At 38.3% G+C, this 18,437-nt stretch overlaps 1 long non-coding RNA gene across 1 annotated transcript; it reads left to right on the top strand.

The window, feature by feature from the left end:
* The first annotated feature begins 15,138 nt into the window (after positions 1-15,138).
* LOC138818912 (uncharacterized) lies at positions 15,139-17,953 on the top strand. The gene is made up of 3 exons (XR_011369259.1): positions 15,139-15,485; positions 15,869-15,985; positions 16,637-17,953. It is a non-coding gene; the product is annotated as an uncharacterized lncRNA (long non-coding RNA).
* The last annotated feature ends 484 nt before the right edge of the window (positions 17,954-18,437 follow it).

The following is an 18,437-nucleotide window of genomic DNA, read 5'->3' on the forward strand; positions in this document are numbered from 1 at the left end:
AAGCAAAACTAATTTATCGACCTGATTATTGCCATATACAAGGTACCCAGGTAATGAAGAGTGAGCCCTAATATGAGTTACAAACACTTTGGCATTACGTTGTTGTAGTAATGCTTGTAATTGTTTAAATAATTGGTTTAGCTGGGGTTTAGATGAATAAGTAACAGCAGTGACTGTATTAGTCACAACTCCTACAGCATAGGCAGAATCAGTAACAATATTAATATCTCCCACAAAATCTTGTAACACTTTAATAATAGCAAAAAGTTCATTTTGTTGAACTGATGTTAAAGTAGTTGTTTGTACCCAATGTTTATTTTTTGTCCAATAAGCACTTTTTGTTTTGGAGCCATCTGTAAAAATGGTAAGAGCAGTGGGAATAGGGGCCTTGGTAATTATATCATTAATGACAAATTGTTGTTTATGCAAGCAATCCCACAATCTACCCTTGGGGAAATGATAGGAAAATTGTCCAGTAAAATTTACTAATGCTATTTGTAGCATTTCAGACATGTTTAACAAATATTCTACTTGGTCTTTTGGCAAAGGAAAAATAATTTTAAATCATACCCTGATAGGGTAAATACCCGTTGCCTGGCCTGTTGAATAATAATTGCCAACTGTTGTTTATAAGGCATACTATTTTTTGTAAATCTATGCTGTGTATAAATCCATTGTAATGGTAGCTCATTTTGTCCTAAAATTCCTGTTGGGTATTTCCATGTATCTAAAATATATAAATTTATGGGTTGATTTAGCGTTACTCAATGTAAAAACATTTCTTTTATTCTCTGTTCTATAAATTGTAATTTTTTTTAGCTTCCTTAGTTAAAGTTTTTTTGCTATGTAAATCAGGATCCCCTTGTAACAAAGAAAACAAATTATGTAACTGATAAGTAGAAATTTTTAAGGCCAGTCGCATCCAATTAATATCTCCTAATAGCTTTTGAAAATTATTTAACATGTGTAATTGATCACGTCATAAAGATATTTTTTGAGGTGTCACTGTTTGTCTAGAAACAACATATCCTAAATATTTTACCACCGTATCCTTTTGTATTTTTTAGGTGCTATCATTAATCCAAAATCTTTAAATATAAAGGGAAAGCATCTTTTATAGGAATTTTTTTATTGTTTATTTTTGATCTATACTCCCTTGCCCAGTGCTCCCCTTTTTAACATTTAGGGTAAATTTTTGGTCTTCTCTTGTTAACTCCAGTAGCTTTTTTACAACTTTTTTTTATTTGACCACATCCAAAACACTTTAGATTAGAGGGTTTTGTTTGCAAAGCATGCCAGGTAGTGGCCATAGTTTCAGCAAACACCTGCATACGCCTGAATTCAGATATAATATCTCTGCAGGCCCTCAAATATGTATTCACATCCCCAGATTCTTTAATAGGCAATAGGGCCCGTCTACAGTCCTCACTAGCATTCTCATAAGCCAACATGCGCAGCAGTTGTTGACTTGCAGCCTCTCCCACAACAGTACGTTCCAAGGTCAATTTCAATCGCGATAAAAATTTAACATAGGGTTCATTAGGTTTTTGAATTACTTTAGTCCAAAAGCCATAATGCTCTCCTACCGGTCAAATCCTTTCCCATGCCTCAATACCTATGTCTCTTAACTGCTCATGGATCTCTTCAGGAGAGTTCACTTGCATATGAGCATCTGCATATAGTTCTGTTCCACAAAACATGGGAAAGGTTATGACCTGTAGGCGTGGGTTACTGCTCTGTGCATTTTGTCTAGCCCTTTCTGTACATAACTCAGTAAACCACATTTGCCATCGTAGGTATTCAGGTTCCTTAAGCAAGGCTCTACAAAGCATCTTCCAATCCTCAGGAGCAAAATTATTGTAATGTTGAGCAAGCCCATTAAGCAATTCCTTAACATAATGAGACTGCTGACCATACAACGTCACTGCCTTCTTGAGTTTACTAATATCATCAACAGCAACACCTTTATATCTGGCTGGTTGAGCTATACCATTCATAGGGCGTGGTCGAATTACAGGATAAGAAAAAATAAACATTTCATCATCAAACTCACTGTCTGAGCCCTCTGTTTTGTGAGGGAGTGACGCTGTAAAGATTGCATCGGCCAGCGGAGGAGCCAAAGGCTGCTTTACTTTCACTTTCTCAGGTTCTCCTTTCACTCTGCTAATTTCCAACTCCATATGTTGTAATTTTGATAAAATCAATTCCATTTGCTCAGACATTTTATTACACTTTCAGTTTGTTCCTTTTAAGCCTTTTTTACCTCTTGTTTTTTCTCTGTTAATTGCAATGCATCCTTATCTATTGTGTCCTTAACCTCAGAGTCCAATTGTAAATCTACAATAGAAGGAGTGGCCTCTTTCTTTAAGTCCGCTATTAATCTTTCCTCATTCAAGACTTTAAAAAGGGTATGTAAAATAGCCCAAATGGACCAAAATCTAATAGGAATCTTTTCCCCTTCTCAAACAGCTCTTTCTTCATTATTTTTTACTCGTTTCCAATTATCAACATATAATGTTCCTTCATCGGGGAACCAAGGATTCCATTCCCTAACTACATTAATACACATTTCTATGTCAGAAGAAGAAATATTTACACCATAAGCAGCAAGTAAATGTTTAAGCATATGTAAGTACGGAGTAGACCTAACTTGTCCCATCACCCTGTAATTAAAAGTACTTACCTGAATATCCCTTCCTGAATTCAACAATGCAGGGTCCCTGTTCAGGCGCCAATCGTCAACGTCTAGTGCGTCGGGGTCCCTGGGTAAGGGTCACGAAATCACCAGGACACGGGATGCAGCGTGCAAACAGCAATTGCCACTGCATGCTGTGTTTTATTGTTAGTGGGTATTTAAAGACAAGCAAGCATAATCTTTGCCAAGATTTGGTTAGAAAACATTCACACAAAAAATTTCCACAGATACATTTTTACTTAACCTATGAGACAATGTCTAGGTATATTATTATCTAAACTATTTTAGAGCAAGCTCAAACCACTTCTTCAATCTCAGGAAAATGCTTGCCCAGATGTTCATCTATGCTTAAGCAAGCAGAAGAGCCACTTCCTCAGCTCTCAGGAATCTGTGACATGTGTCTGGAGATAGGGAGAGAGAACGTTTTCCCTCTCTAGCCTGGCATTCCAAGAGCTTTCCTAATCCCAAACACAGTCCTCAGACAATCCCGAGGCTGGAGCCTGCATCATTCTGTCCCCTCAACATAGACCCTGAGTCTTCACAGTAGATGAACAATGTTCTTAGCAGTTTGTACAGATGAAATGGAAATAGAGCAACTGTGACATCAAAAGGAACATGCAAAAAAGACAAAGGCACAAAGTAGAATGTGCCAAAGAAATGCTGAGGTACAATTTCAAATAATGTGCTTAGGTGTGAGGGTGTGTTCAAAGTACAGCATCAGACAATATGTTGGATACCTTGAGAAAAAACTGCATTAAAACATTCTGGGACTATCATACAAGCAGAAGCCCGTTACACTGACTCTAATCAGCCACAACATCATCAATTTAGGGAGTATTTTCCAAGAGCATACTGAGAAAAAAGGGCTCATCACAATTAGTGTTCAGGTTGAAGTAATGACAATCACATAGCTTTTCTTATAAGTCTTCATTTATTTTGGAGCATTAAAGTGGGAAAAGCCAAGTAAATATTTTGCATGTATCTAAATTAAGTGGGATGTATTATATTGGTCTTTCTTTATCGTGGAAGTTATAGGTTATGTCTTTTTATACTGTAAGTTGAGACAATTATCTGCTTTCTGTTATTTTATTTTCTTCCCCTTCTTTTGCCTTTCCACTTAAAGAGACATATTTGAGCTTGCAATTCTAAATCCTTCAAAATTATCTGAATTTCTTCATACTTCTGGCAGCCTCCTATATCTTTCTCAAGGGAATATCTTCTCACTACCATTTTTATCCCATATGATATTGGATATCTTCCTGCCTAATTCAGTGCAAGATTAGACTCATCCAGATATCTCAACACTTGTACCACCATAAAATCCTATCTTACTTAGAAATCATGATTTTAGTATGTCTGGTGGCATCTGTCATTTTTGAATGACCCTAATTGATACTTACATGCAAGCATGTTTTAAACCAATATGCCTCTCAGTAGATGAATGAATCGGCAAAATGTGGTATATATATATATATATATATATATATATATATATATATATATATATACACACACACACACACACATATATATATACATATAAATATATATATATATATATGGTGGAATTCTATGCTTCCAATTCATAAGAAAATGGAAAGACTTGGAAAAATCCTAAGTAAAATAAGCAAGACACAAAGAAACAGATTTCATGGTTTCCCTCATGCAATAAGTAAGAAATGTCTAACATAGTCCTAGCAGAAGAGCAGAATGGCTCAATAGCTATGTATATATGATCATATAAGATCATGCTGAGCAAAATGAACTCCTAGATATGGAAACAGAGGTTTTTCTTTGTGGTTGTTGTTTTTAATGTACAATGTGATTTCTTTTTTTCATTTGTGTTTTTCCCCTATGTTTTATTCCCTGCTGTATTTGATTTCAGGACCCTGTGTATTGTATATACATTTATCTTAATTTGTCAAGGGAAGAGGAACAACAAAATGATGAGACAAAGGGCAAACCAGTGCAATAGCAATACTCACAAGACAATATGTTGGAAATTTACATTACAACTTGTGAGGGGTATTGGAGTGAAGGAAAAGTGTGAGAAAAATGAGGGGGGAGGTAAAAAAGTTCGACATGTTATGTATTCACTACCTTACAGTTACTGCAACTCCTTCAATACATCACCTTGACAATAAAATTAAATAAAAAAATAAGCACATAAAATATAATTTCACTGTATTGGTATAGTAAAATTATTCTATGTGTATTAACTTTTTAAAAAATGAACACTATTTGGCATCTATTTGAATTCATTACCCCTTCTTTTCAGAGGGTCATCAACTTGAATGTTATCCAATATTTTCACAATATACTTGCCATTATATTGAAAAAAACATAATTTTAGTATTGTCCCATAGTAAAACAGAAAAGTTTAATTCTATGGAAACTGCTAACTTTTAAAACTGAATAATTAAGAGGACAGAATACATATTTTCTTCAAAATTCCTATGACTACTAACTACTCATTTTCAAATTCTGAACGTTCTGTACCAGAGACATTCAAAACAGTACCTGTTTGCATGTTACTTAATTCTGCAATAGATGCAAATTCCAATGGGGTGGTACATATTGAGAAGTCAACAGAAAAAATAGCCACATTCTGGTAGAGGATAAAACTATAAAATATCTGTAATAATTAATTCCTCAAGAGTAAACATTTGTTCATCAGAGTAAGCTATTATTTCTATGACCAACAATCCCACACTTTTATGTCATAAAGTTATCCTAACCCAACAGTTTCCAACTTGTAATGTGCACGTTAATATTCCCTAAACTTACAATATGACTAGTTTATCATTATTGTGAAAAAATACTACACTTCTGCTAATGTGATGCCCTTCCTCTTGTGGAAAGAACACTACACTAAACTTTGCTGCAACATTTCCCCCCCAGTAGTATTCTTGAAATCAGAACACTTGCAAATATTTATATTTATTTTTAATCTATTATAGATATTCCAGAGACTAAGATCGGAAGATTATGGTTCAAAGCCCACCCAGGCAGGAAGTTTCCTTAGATTCTTTTCTCCAATAAACTGCTCAAGAAAAGCCAGACACAAGTGACACTGAGGTTGAAGTGGTAGGGCATGAGCCTTGAGCAAAAACAGGCTCAGAGAGAATGGCCAGGCCAAGAGTTCAAGCCCTAGGACAAAACAAAAAACAAAAACAAAATAAAAACAAACCCCAACCCTAGCATTTTTCTCATTGTATACAGAGGCACATAATTAAGGAAATTGCTTCCTGTGTTACGAATAGATAGAAGAACCAAGATGTCACAGACTTGCTCTCTTCACACCATGTTACACCAAAGCCTCAAAAAGTTGCTTTTTCTAAATTTATAAATTGGTATCATCCATTTGTCGGCAACTCTGTCCAGATTATTCACGTTATCATTTTATACATGAACTGCTGGAATTATGTATTAACTAAGTTCTAATTATACCTTGCTTGAAAGAATATTTTAGGCAAATAGAATGCCAGAATCATTTGTGAATTTGTCAATTAAACCCTCTACTTAAAAAGAATTTTGTAGTATCCTATAGAATATGAAATTACAAACAAAACCAAAATATTTATTTTAAATCTAAATTCTAATTTAGCAAGGTCTACAAAGTCTTACATTAGATGAACTTTGCTATTTCTCCAGGTTTAAACTTTTGTAAGCCTTCAAGATTTCTTTGGAATCCAACAGAATGATACTTACTTTTTCAAATTTTTGGTTGGGAAATCATGAGCCATTTCACATCTAGGAATATTCTGTAAAGAAGAGAGTATTAAAAACACAACTGAATACTTCCAAAACTAATATACAAATTCAACGCAATTCCTATTAAAATCCCAATGACGTACATCACTGAAATACAGAAAACAGTCCAAAAATTCATATGGAACAACAAAAGACCTAGAATAGCCAAAACAATTCTAGGGGATAAAGACAATATGGGAGGGCTATCCATGCCGAACTTCAAACTCTACTACAGAGCTATAATAACAAAGACAGCATGGTACTGGCACAAAAACAGACCCGAAGACCAATGGAACAGAATAGAAGATCCAGAAATAAATCCACAGGCCTACAGCCAGCTGATATTCGACAAAGGAGCCAAAGACATACAATGGAAGAAACACAGCCTCTTCAACCGCTGGTGCTGGGAAAACTGGGCAGCCACATGCAGAAAACTAAAAGTGGACCCCAGCCTATCACCATGCACCAACATCAACTCAAAATGGATTAAAGACCTTAACATTAAACCTGAATCTCTGAAACTACTGCAGGACAGAGTAGGAGAGACACTTGAACTAATAGGCACAGGAAGGAACTTCCTGAACAGAGTCCCAGGGTCACAACAAATTGGAGAGAGACTCGACAAATGGGACTACCTTAAAATAAAAAGCTTCTGCACAGATAAAGCTATCGCAACCAAGCTAGAAAGACAACCAACTAATTGGGAAAAAATATTTACCAGCAATATATCAGACAAGGGGTTAACATCCTGTATATACAGGGAACTCAAGAAACTAATCCCTCCCAAACCCAACACACCAATTACTAAATGGGCAAGGGAACTAAAGAGGGACTTCTCAAATGAAGAAATAAAAATGGCAAAGAAACACATGAGGAAATGTTCATCATCCCTGGTGGTGAAGGAAATGCAAATAAAGACAACCCTGAGATACCACCTTACCCCAGTCAGAATGTCCCACATCCACAAATCAGCCAACGACAAATGCTGGAGGGGATGTGGAGAACGAGGAACGCTATTACACTGCTGGTGGGAATGTACACTCATACAACCACTTTGGAAAGCAGTCTGGAGGGTCCTTAGAAAGCTAAAGATTGACCTCCCTTACGACCCAGTCATACCACTTCTAGGCATCTACCCTGAACAACAGGAACCAACATACAAGGACACGTGCACCTCCATGTTTATTGCAGCACTGTTCGCAATAGCTAGGATATGGAAACAACCTAGATGCCCCACCACAGATGAATGGATCCAAAAATTGTGGTATCTATACACAATGGAATATTATGCAGCCATTAGAAATGACAAAATAATGGCATTTGCAGGGAAATGGATGGAGCTAGAAGGAATCATGTTGAGCGAGGTAAGCCAAGAACGAAGAGACAAACAGTACATGGTCTCCCTGATAAGTGGATGATGAATCCAAAATGTTAGGTGATATGACAAAACTAACAGGACTTAAGAAACAAAGAACTCCCACTCATCTGGTTGAACCACTACTAAATATCCCCATGCTGCTGATCACATATATGGTATATAACATATGAGCACCGTTATATATTACAGACTGTGATAGACAATTTGCTCCAGGAAAGTTAGAATGAACTTGTGACTTTAAATGAGCATCATTATTCCACAATACTGTGAATTTCCGGAAATTAAGTAATCACTTAATCACGATCAAAAAAAAAAAAAAAAAAAGAACCTTGGGGAAGGGAGGGAGGGAGGGGATGGTAGGGGGGAAACAATGGAGGGGGTAACAATGTTCAAGAGGAAGTGGAAGTGTACTCATTACCTCACTCATGTAACTGTAACCCTCTGTATAGTATCTCTACAATAAAAAAAATTTAAAAAAAAAAAAAAAAAAAAAAAAAAAAAAACACAACTGAAGATTATATATGACTTACATTTCAATAGGAAACGACTTCTCAAAACATAATGACAAAATTATCCCAAACTTCTAACTGTGAATCCCTTTCTTGTTATTTGGTATGTTTCATTGAGACAAAATTATACTACCTGGTCCAGGGAAGGTATCACTATGTAATTACACTCTCTAATCTCCTGTCTTAGTCTGAGTGCTAGAATTCCAGGCTTGTATCACATTGCCCTGCCATAGTTTGTTGGTTTATTTAATCTAGATACAGACTAGCAATTCTGATCTTCTCCAATGATATTATTCACTAGACTGACTGCTCAGACTGTTTATGTACTATTTTCAAAGATGTTCTAATATTTGACACAGTATATGAACATTTTCAGATGCACCTGCAGGGGTCTCTGATTCATTCCTCATTGGATCTGATCCCTTTAATAATGATTACTTGACTTTCTTACTATCTCTGGTCCCTACCTATGTAATATACTCAAACATTTTTGAAGAAAGTTCACTTGAGGACTTTCTCATAGTAAAAATTATCATTTGATCTAGTCTTACTCAGGACATATTTTCTATTGTTTTCTAACTTTTCTGCACATTCTGAGAGTTGTTTCATTTGTGTATGTGTGTTTGCACATAGAAGTGTCTCTGTATGTATGTGTATGTTTGTATGTATGTATGCAAAATCCTCAAGCTCTTATTCAACAATTTTGCTCATGACTAGTATTCCATCACTTGAGGCAACCTTCCAATCCAGGTTTTTGGCTGGTTAATTATAGATAGTGTCTCAGAGACTGTTCTTCCCAGGCTGGATGCACACTCAACTTTCCAGACTCCTTTATATTCTTAGGTTTTATTTTTCCAGGAGTATCAACTTTTTTTTTTTTTTTTTGGATCCGGTCATGGGGCCTGAACTCTGGGCCTGGGCGCTGTCCCTCAGCTCTTCAGCTCAAGGCTAGCACTCTACCACTTGAGCCACAGCACCACTGCCAGCTTTTTTCTTTTTGCTTATGTGGTGCTGAGGAATCGAACCCAGGGCCTCAGGCATGCAAGGCAAGTGCTCTAGCACTGAGCCACCTTCCCACCCCAGGAGTATCAACTTTTAAACTAGAAATATTTTTTGAGTGTGAAGTCTAAGCTCTAGCCCATATTTTTAACTCAAGGATTCATATAAAGATAGATGAAGATACACATTACAGATCCTGAGTGTACACTGTTAGAAATGTGATCTTAAACCATGTGCCAGTGGCTCACACTTATAATGCTAGCTACTCAGGAGGCTGAGATCTGAGGGTTGCAGTTCAAATCCAGCACGAGTAGGAAACAATAGCAAGAAAGAAACAAGTTGGGGCTGGGAAGGTAGCTCAGTGGTAGAGAGCTTGCCTTGCATGCATGAGGCCCTGGGTTCAATTCCTCACCACCACATAAGCAAAAAGAAAAAAGCTGGAAGTGGCACTGTGGCTCAAGTGGTAGAGCGCTAGCCTTGAGCTGAAGAGCTGAGGGACAGCACCCAGGCCCAGAGTTCAAGCCCCACGACCGGACCCCCCCAAAAAAAAGAAACAATAAATTGTGTCCCTATCTTGGGGTTCATTTCACTTAACACCATCTTATATGGCCATATGTACATGGATAATGTTTTTATAAGTCATTTAAATTCCATATTTTGTCTTTACTAAGTTGTCTCTGAAACACGTGTTATCTCATGTCCAATGATGTCTTTGTGCTATTTCAATGGTTTCCCTTATTTGCAATAACTAGTATATGTCTGAGTCAAGCAGTAAAGGTCAGATAAGATGATGTTAGGGGAATGAACCCCAAGATAAATATTCAAATGTTTTTTTGTTTTTTTTTTTCCTTTCATGCAATTGTTTCTAACATATTATAAGTTTATTTCTTTGTTGCTTTGTATGTCCCTTCCCCACCGTATAACCCATGCTTTCACTGTATTTTATGTTGGTATTTGTGGAAGGGAAGGGAAAAAACAAATTGTTTAACTAGGGATACAGGTGGACCCATTGCAATAATGAGATGTACAAGTAGTTATGTCGAAAAACGAACTTTACAACTTTGGTGTGGTGTGGGGGGTAGATCGGGTGGGGGGAAGGGGAGTATGGGAAGGGATTGGAGGGGAAACAAAGAGGAGGCAACAAAAATTGTTAAGAAATGTACTCCTGTGATGGGAAGGTGGCTCAGTGGTAGAGCACTTGCCCTGCATGCATGACGGCCTGGGTTTGATTCCTCAGCACCACATAAGCAGAAAATAAAAAAGCCGGAAGTGATGCTATGGCTCAGGTGGTAGAGCGCTAGCCTTGAGCTGAAGAGCTGAGGGACAGCGCCCAGGCCCAGAGTTCAGGCCCCATGACCGGATCAAAAAAAAAAAAAAAAAAAAGAAATGTACCAGTTTTCTTGCCCATGTAATTGTAACTCCTCTGTATGGTATTCTCACAATTAAAAAAAAAAGAAAGACTGAAAAGCTCAGAAGACATTTTGCTTTTACCGGCATGGTTCAACTAAAACCAGAAACAGTTCTTTACATTTATATAAACTATTATATCTAGTGAGGATTTAAAAAGTTTTAGCATATATATTTTAAATTTTATGTCAAAATATTTGTTTATTTTTGTCAGTTGTGGGGTTTGAAATCTGGGCCTGGACGCTGTCCTTCAGCTCTTCACCTCAAGACTAGTGCTCTACCATTTGAACCACTGCCAGTTTTCTGGTGGCTCATTGGAGATAAGAGTCTCACGGACTTTCCTGCGTAGGCTGGCTTTGAACCATGATTCTCAGCTCTCAGACTCCTTACTAGCTAGGATTACAAATATGAACCACTGGCACCTACCTACATAATTATATTTTGCACATTTATGAGGTATGGTGTGGTAATCCCATTCATTTATATCTTGTGTAATTATCAAGCTATATCATATCGATTAGTTTCTGTGTGTAACATTTCTTTTTAGTGAGACTGCTCAACCCTTATCTTTTCGCTGTGATGAAATATATATTCTTAACTATAATCACTTTGCTTCTTGTGGTATACAATTAATATATTTACTTTTAGTCATGGAAGTCCGCTAATTAAGGTTATATAAAACATGAATTGTAAAGTGAAAAAAATGGTTCCATTACTTGTTTTATCAAAACAATTATGCCTTTTTTCAATTATATTTCTGTGGGAATGTGTAATATTCATTGATTTAACAGTTAAAATTGATAACAGTTGATTCAAACTTGTATTTGAAAATTGCACACAACACAAATATACTTCCACTTTCTTCTACCACATAATTAAAATAACAGTATAGCAAAGCTTGGTGTTAGAGGCTCATGTGTAGAATCCTAGAAACTCAGGAGGCTAAGAACTGAAGATTTTGTTTCAATGTCAGTCTAAACAGACAAAAATGTGAAAACTTGACTCAGACATATACTAGATATTTCAAATAAGGGAAACCATGGGACCTATGCTTCTTTGGGCCTGGCTTACTTCACTTAATATAATTTTTCCAAGTCTTTCTACTTCCTAAAAAATGGGGCAATGTCATTCTTTCTGATGGAGGCATAGAATTCCATTGTGTATATATACCAATTTTCTTGATCCATTCATCTACTGAGGGGCATCTGGGTTGGTTCCATATCTTAGCTATGGTGAATAATGCTGCAATAAACATAGTCGTGCTGGTAGCTTTAGTGTGGTCTTGTTTGTGATCATTTCGGTAAATGCCCAAAAGTGGGATTGCTGGGAAACAGGGGAGCTCTATGTGGAGTCTTTTGAGGAACCTCCATACTGTTTTCCAAAGTGGTTGAACAAGTTTACACTCCCACCAACAATGCAGTATAGTTCTCTTCTGTCCACATCCCCTCCAGCATTTGTTGTCATTAGAGTTCTTGATTATAAACGCACTCATTATCTTGCCCATGTAATTTTAACCCCTCTGTACAATATTTTCACAATAAAAAAAATAAAAAATACAAAAAATGTGAAAACTTATCTCCAATTATCCAGCAAGAAGGAGAAGGTAAAGATGTGGCTCAAGGAATAGTGTCATCACCCATGAGCAAAAAATACAATGGAGACCATTAAACATAGAGTTCAAGCCCTAAAAATTGCATATACACAGAAGACAACAATAAAGAGTACTGTGAACATCAATAATGAAGACAAAATAGTAGAAAAGATAATGAGAAATGTTGTGTTAACATCTGGAGGACAGAAAGCATTTGACAGAATTTTGATTCATGAGAGGGAAAAATCAAAGTCTCATTTGTACAATCTCATTGTATCTATTTGTGTTGAAACCTGGCTATTGGGTAACATGTGAAAGTGTAGATTGCATTACCTGACATAGCAGACATTGCCTGTGACTATACACCATCCCACTCTGCAAAAATCTAAACTTGTGCTTGTTAATTTAAATAAAACCTCATGTTAGAGACTGTTTGGTTCACATAGACAAGGGTCCTTATTTTGAGGCTTCAGACCAGTGCTTTTGTTTATAACCACTCCTGCTTTACGCCCTTCTTAGCTGGCACCAAGCCAAGACTTTGAGTTATAGACCCAACTGCCTTAATCCCTCCCTTTCTCCAGCTAAAACTCATTTCACATGCTATCTATGTCTTAGAATTAGTTGTTTTCTTTCTAATCCCCACCAGAAAACTCTTATATACATGTAAATCTACTATAAATAACCTAGTTAGAAAAGGTAGTAAGTGTTTAGCATTGGCTGAGGCTCTCATCTGTAGATTTGCTCCTTAATAAATCTGTGCTACACTATCTCTTCTCCATGGCTTTTGAGTCTGAAAACTGATTCGTTTGGTTTGATGTAATCCCATTTATCCAGACTTACTTTGATTTGTTGTGCTTCGTGATCTTTGGAAGTTTTGACCTATGCCAAGGAGCCCTCGTGTTTCCCCTAACCCTTCCTATAACATTTTCAAGGAATCTGGACTTACATTGAGGTCTTCGATCCATTTGGAATTGATTCTGGTGCAGGGGGATATATAAGGATATAACTACAGTTTTCTGTGTACAGCCAATTCTACCAGCACAATTTTTTGAAGAGGCTGTTGAGGAGCTTGAGGCCTGAGTGACTCCATCTTGAGCTAGATGTCATCTTCTGAAGTATGAGTTATGCAGCTGACCATGAGCCCGGCCTGGGAATGAACAGAAGAAGCAATTCCTTGGCAACTAGGAACATAAACTATCCTTGGGGAAACCGCAGGCAAGCAGGTGCTGGAGGGCATGGTGACCCCCGCAGTCAGGCCACAGGTGGTGTTTGTTTAAAAAAGGAACCCTGCAGTTTAGCAAGTGTGTCCTTGAGACTCCCTGTGGTGCAAGCCAACCAGTTTAAAGTACTTCAACCCTCTGATCTAACCAACAACCTGTTTCTGCTTTGTAGTGTGCCAATCATACTATAGAATTGTATTAAGAGTTTCCCTGCGATGTGTTATAATTTGTTGTAAGATGCTATGATGTATACAAAGTCCCTGCCTTCCCTAAAAATTGTATAAAAAGTACTACAACCCTGGTCTCGGGGCCTCTCAGCGTCATGGGCTGTGGGGGGACCAAGTTCCAGCTTGCAATAAAGACTCCTTTGCTTTTACATTGTTGATAGTCTCTGGTGGTCTTTTGGGTAAGGATTCCAAATTCAGTTTTACATTTGGTGCATTGGCCAGGAATCCCCCCAAAGCCCACCCAGACGCCTTAACCAAGGAGTCATGAGAAGCCCGGCAAGTAAGTAGAGGCATTGCCATTCTGAAATCATCTGGTATTTGAGTTCCCTGCAGGTTCTGTATTGGGGTTGGCAAGAGGTCTTGGCGGACGTGCTATAAGACAGCCAACGGGGCCAGTGGGAGTTGTCCCTCAGATCTCCTGGGGGGTAAACTATCCACTAGTGCAGAAGCTTGAGTCTGGCACTTTCTGACTGATAGTTTACAGGGTAGGCTATCCACTAGTGCGGGGTCCGGCACTTTCTGACTGATAGTGTACAGGGTAGACTGTCAACTAGTGTGGACATTTGGGCCCATTTGTAGTCCAGCACTTTCTGACTGACAGTCTACAATGCAAATGCTGTGAACATGTCTTGTCTCAGGGTTCAGTGTTTTGTCTGTGTGTCTTTTGGAATTCTTGGAATGTTTCTTCTCCCAGATTCATCCTGATGCAAGGGCTCAGAGGAGACTGGCTAACACCCCCTTAATATCTGTTTCTCTCTAGCTCCTTCTTTTTTTTATGAAACTGCCACTGACCACCTGCAAGTGGCACCAGCAAGATCTTAGCCTCGGGCCTTAGCCCAGGGGGTCTGAGTACGGGGGAGAACCTGTCAGTCTGAGGGGACAGCCACTAGGAACTTCTTTCCCTTGCCCCAAGAGGACTGGGAATTCTCCTCTGCCTTGGAAGGCTCCTGGGTCAATGTTTGCAGGAATCTAAAAGAAAAATCCTCCCAAGGTGAGTAGAGGGGGTCCGAGTCCCCTGGTAAGTGAGTGGTGTTGAGATGTTGCCCCATTCACTGAGACCTGATTTTGTCTTTGTGGCCACTTGTCTGTCTTGTTTACTTTGGTGTGTTTTCTGTTCTATGTTTTCTGAGGTAGGGAAGTTCTGGGTGAGAGTGGCAGGCTCACTCAGCAAACTCTGGATTCAGCTTGAGAACAGCACAAATTTCTGGGGGCCCATTAGTCCCCAACTCAGCCTTTGGTTGTTGTTTTGTCTAGTTCCGTTTTAGAATTGGTACCAGTTTTAAATGTGAATCCTTGGTTTTTGTGTTTATCAGTGTTTTTGATATTTATTTGAACATCTCTGGGGGAATAAAAGTCTCAGCCTCTGGCTGGGCTTGGTCACAGACCTGCTAAGTCTCCCTCCCCCCTTCTTTTGTTACAGCAGCCAAGAGGAGGGGCATGGACAAGCCTCAGGTGCACCTTCTCCTGGTGGAGGCTGCTGGAGAGGTTAGGGTGTAGATAGCAGTGAGCCTGGTCTGGACTTTCAGCTGCTCCAGACAGCTTAACAATTTGTAAAGTGCTTTTGTCAAAATTGGGTAAAAATCAGGCCCATTCAGTTTCAGGTGACCCCCTCACCCAGCCCTCCTCCAACAGAAGGGATTCAAAAGACTGATTAGTGAAATACCTTGCTAAACAAGCAAGCCCTGGAAAAATGAAGCTCAACAAAGGTACTTCGTTTAAAAGAAATATTGTCTTAAAATTTTTTTAAAAACTTTAGAAAATGTACGTACAACTGATTTTGATTTTTTGTGTGCTTTAAGATCTGTGTGTTTTGTATGTGTTTATGAACATGTTCAAGATAAGAGTTGTCAGCATGCTGTAACAATGGGTGAGTTTAAGTTTAAAATTCAAAAGGTTATGAGGTTTGGACATTACCAAAAATTTTAAGGAATCTTCACATTGTTTTTAACGGCTTTTTAAGGATTCTTTAACTTAAAAATTAGAAAATCTGGTGTTGAGTTCTAATTTTATTCCCTTGTGGTCAGAGAGAATGCAAGGTTTCTGAATTTGGACAAGTTTGCTTTGTGGCCTAAAATGTGGTCTATTTTAGAAAATGTTCCATGTGCTGTTGAGAAAAACGTGTATTCTTGTGGAGAGCTGCGGGAGCCACGACCAAAGACGGCCAGGCAGTAAGGCGTGGCCGCAAAAGCAACATTGTAGCTCCTTGGTAAGATGGCGCTGGCTCCCGCCTTCTGTCTTCCCGGTGACAAGTGCTCTCTGTAAAAACAACTCCTTATATGGCTATGACTTGGCTCCTAGTTTGCTTCCGTGTTTGCGACCCTATCGGTATATGCCACGTGGTGCTTCAGGATTTGCCATCCAGGAGACTTATAACCAGAGCGCGGGGGCGGGGGGGGGGGGGGGGAGACAGAGAAGCAGGAAGAAGCGGGCAGAAGAAGCAGGAGAGAAGATGTTGTAAAAGGTCCTGAATAAACCACATTGTGTCTTCCTTGCTGGTCGAGGTGGTCGCGACATATTCTTATGCTGCTGGGTGAAATTTTCGGCAGATGTCTGTTAAATCTAGTTGATCTTTGCAGTTGTTTAGATCTGCGGTTTCTTTGTTGAGTTTTTGCTGAGTTGATCTATCTAGTTGGGAAAGTGGTGTGTTAAAATCCCCAACAATTAATGTCTTTGGATCTATGTAGGATTTGAAGGAAAGTAGTGTTTCTTGGATAAATTTGGGTGCTCCGTTGTTTGGTGAATAGATATTTAGAATTGTAATATCCTCCTGAAGGAGAGATCCCTCAATTAGTATGTAGTGACATTCTTTGTCTCTTCTCACGAATTTTAATTTGAAGTCTATTTTATCTGATATTAGGATTGCAATTCCCGCCTGTTTATGGGGGCCATATCACCTTGCACCAGAATCAACTCCAAATGGATCAAAGACCTCGAGTCAAAGCAGACACTCTGAAAACATTACAGGATGCAATAGGAGAAATGCTAGGTCTCCTTGGCACAGGCTGAAAATTTTTTAATAGAGACCCAGAAACACAACAAATCAAAGAAAGGTTGGACAAATGAGATTGCATGAAGTTAGAGAGCTTCTGCATGGCAAAGGACATAGCTAGCAAGATCAATAGAAAGCCTACGGATTGGGAGATCTTCACTAGCCATACAATGGACAAGGGTCTCATATCTAAAATATACCTGGAACTCAAAAAATTAAATCCCCCGACAACAAATCCTCAAAGAAACAACTGCCCAATAACTAAGTGGGCTAAAGACTTAAAGAGAAACTTCTCTGAAGAGGAAAGAAAGATGGCCAATCAACACATGAAGAAATGCTCAACCTCTCTAGCCATAAAAGAAATGCAAATCAAAACAACATTGAGATACCACCTCACTCCAGTTAGAATGGCTGAAATCAAGAACTCTAAAAACAACAGATGCTGGAGGGGATGTGGACAGAAGGGAACCTTACTGCATTGTTGGTGGTCATGTAAAGTTGTTCAACCACTTTGGAAAGTAGTATGGAGGTTCGTCAAAAGACTCCACATAGAGCTCCCATATGACCCAGCAATCACACTTTTGGGCATTTACCCAAAAGTATACAAACAAGACCACCAGCACGACTATGTTTATTGGAGCACTATTTACTATAGCTAAGTTATGGAACCAACCCAGATGCCCCTCAGTAGATGAATGGGTCAAGAAAATGTGGTATATATACACAATGGAATTCTATGACTCCATCAGAAAGAATGACATTGCCCCATGTGTTAGGAAATAGAAAGACTTGGAAAAAATTATATTAAGTGAAGTAAGTCAGGTCCAAAGAAACATAGGTCCCATTGTTTCCCTTATTTGCAATATCTAGTATATGTCTGAGTCAAGCAGAAAAGGTCAGATCAGGTGATGTTAGGAAAATGAACTCTAAGATATGTATTCAAATGTGTTTTTTTCTTTCATGCATTTGTTTCTAATGCATTTATAAGATTATTTCTTTGTTGCTTTGTATGTCCCTCCCCCACAGTATAACCCCTGCTTTCACTGTATTTGATGTCGGTATAATTTTTGGAGGGGAAGGGGAAAAACAAGTCGTTTAAATAAGGATACAGGTGGACCCGTTGCAACAATGAAAAGTACAAGTTTTCATGTGGAAAACCAACTTTACAACTTTGTTGTGGGGGGGAGGGGCAGGAAGGATTGGGTGGGGGGGTGGGGGGAGGCTGGGAAGGGATGGAAAGGGGAAACAAAGGAGGAGGCTACAATGCTTGATAAGAAATGTACTCATTATCTTGCCCATCTAATTGTAACCCCTCTGTACAGTATTTTCACAATAAAAATAAATAAAAATTAAAAAATTAGAAATCTGGTATTTTAAAATCTAATATTTTAAAATGCATAAGGCTGTTTATACTGTAATCAAGATATCTGGCTTAACACAAATACATTGGCTGTTTGGAATTTAGTTCCTTGGCTAAAATTTGGGGATAAATATTAGAAATTTAAGTGTAAAGGTTAGTTTAACACTGTCAAAGATGTTACCTGTTCTGTCTGTCTAAAACTGTGTATTTCATTCGAGAACCAAGAGATAAGAAAAGGGAAAACTTAGAAACCAACAGAAGACCTGTCTTTAGGGGTGAGGAGTGAACAGGCAGAAGTGCAGTTCAGCT

This window comes from Dipodomys merriami, unplaced genomic scaffold (assembly GCF_024711535.1).
Source record: "Dipodomys merriami isolate MVZ:Mamm:240054 unplaced genomic scaffold, mDipMer1.0.p SCAF_793, whole genome shotgun sequence".
NCBI classification, from domain to species: domain Eukaryota; kingdom Metazoa; phylum Chordata; class Mammalia; order Rodentia; family Heteromyidae; genus Dipodomys; species Dipodomys merriami.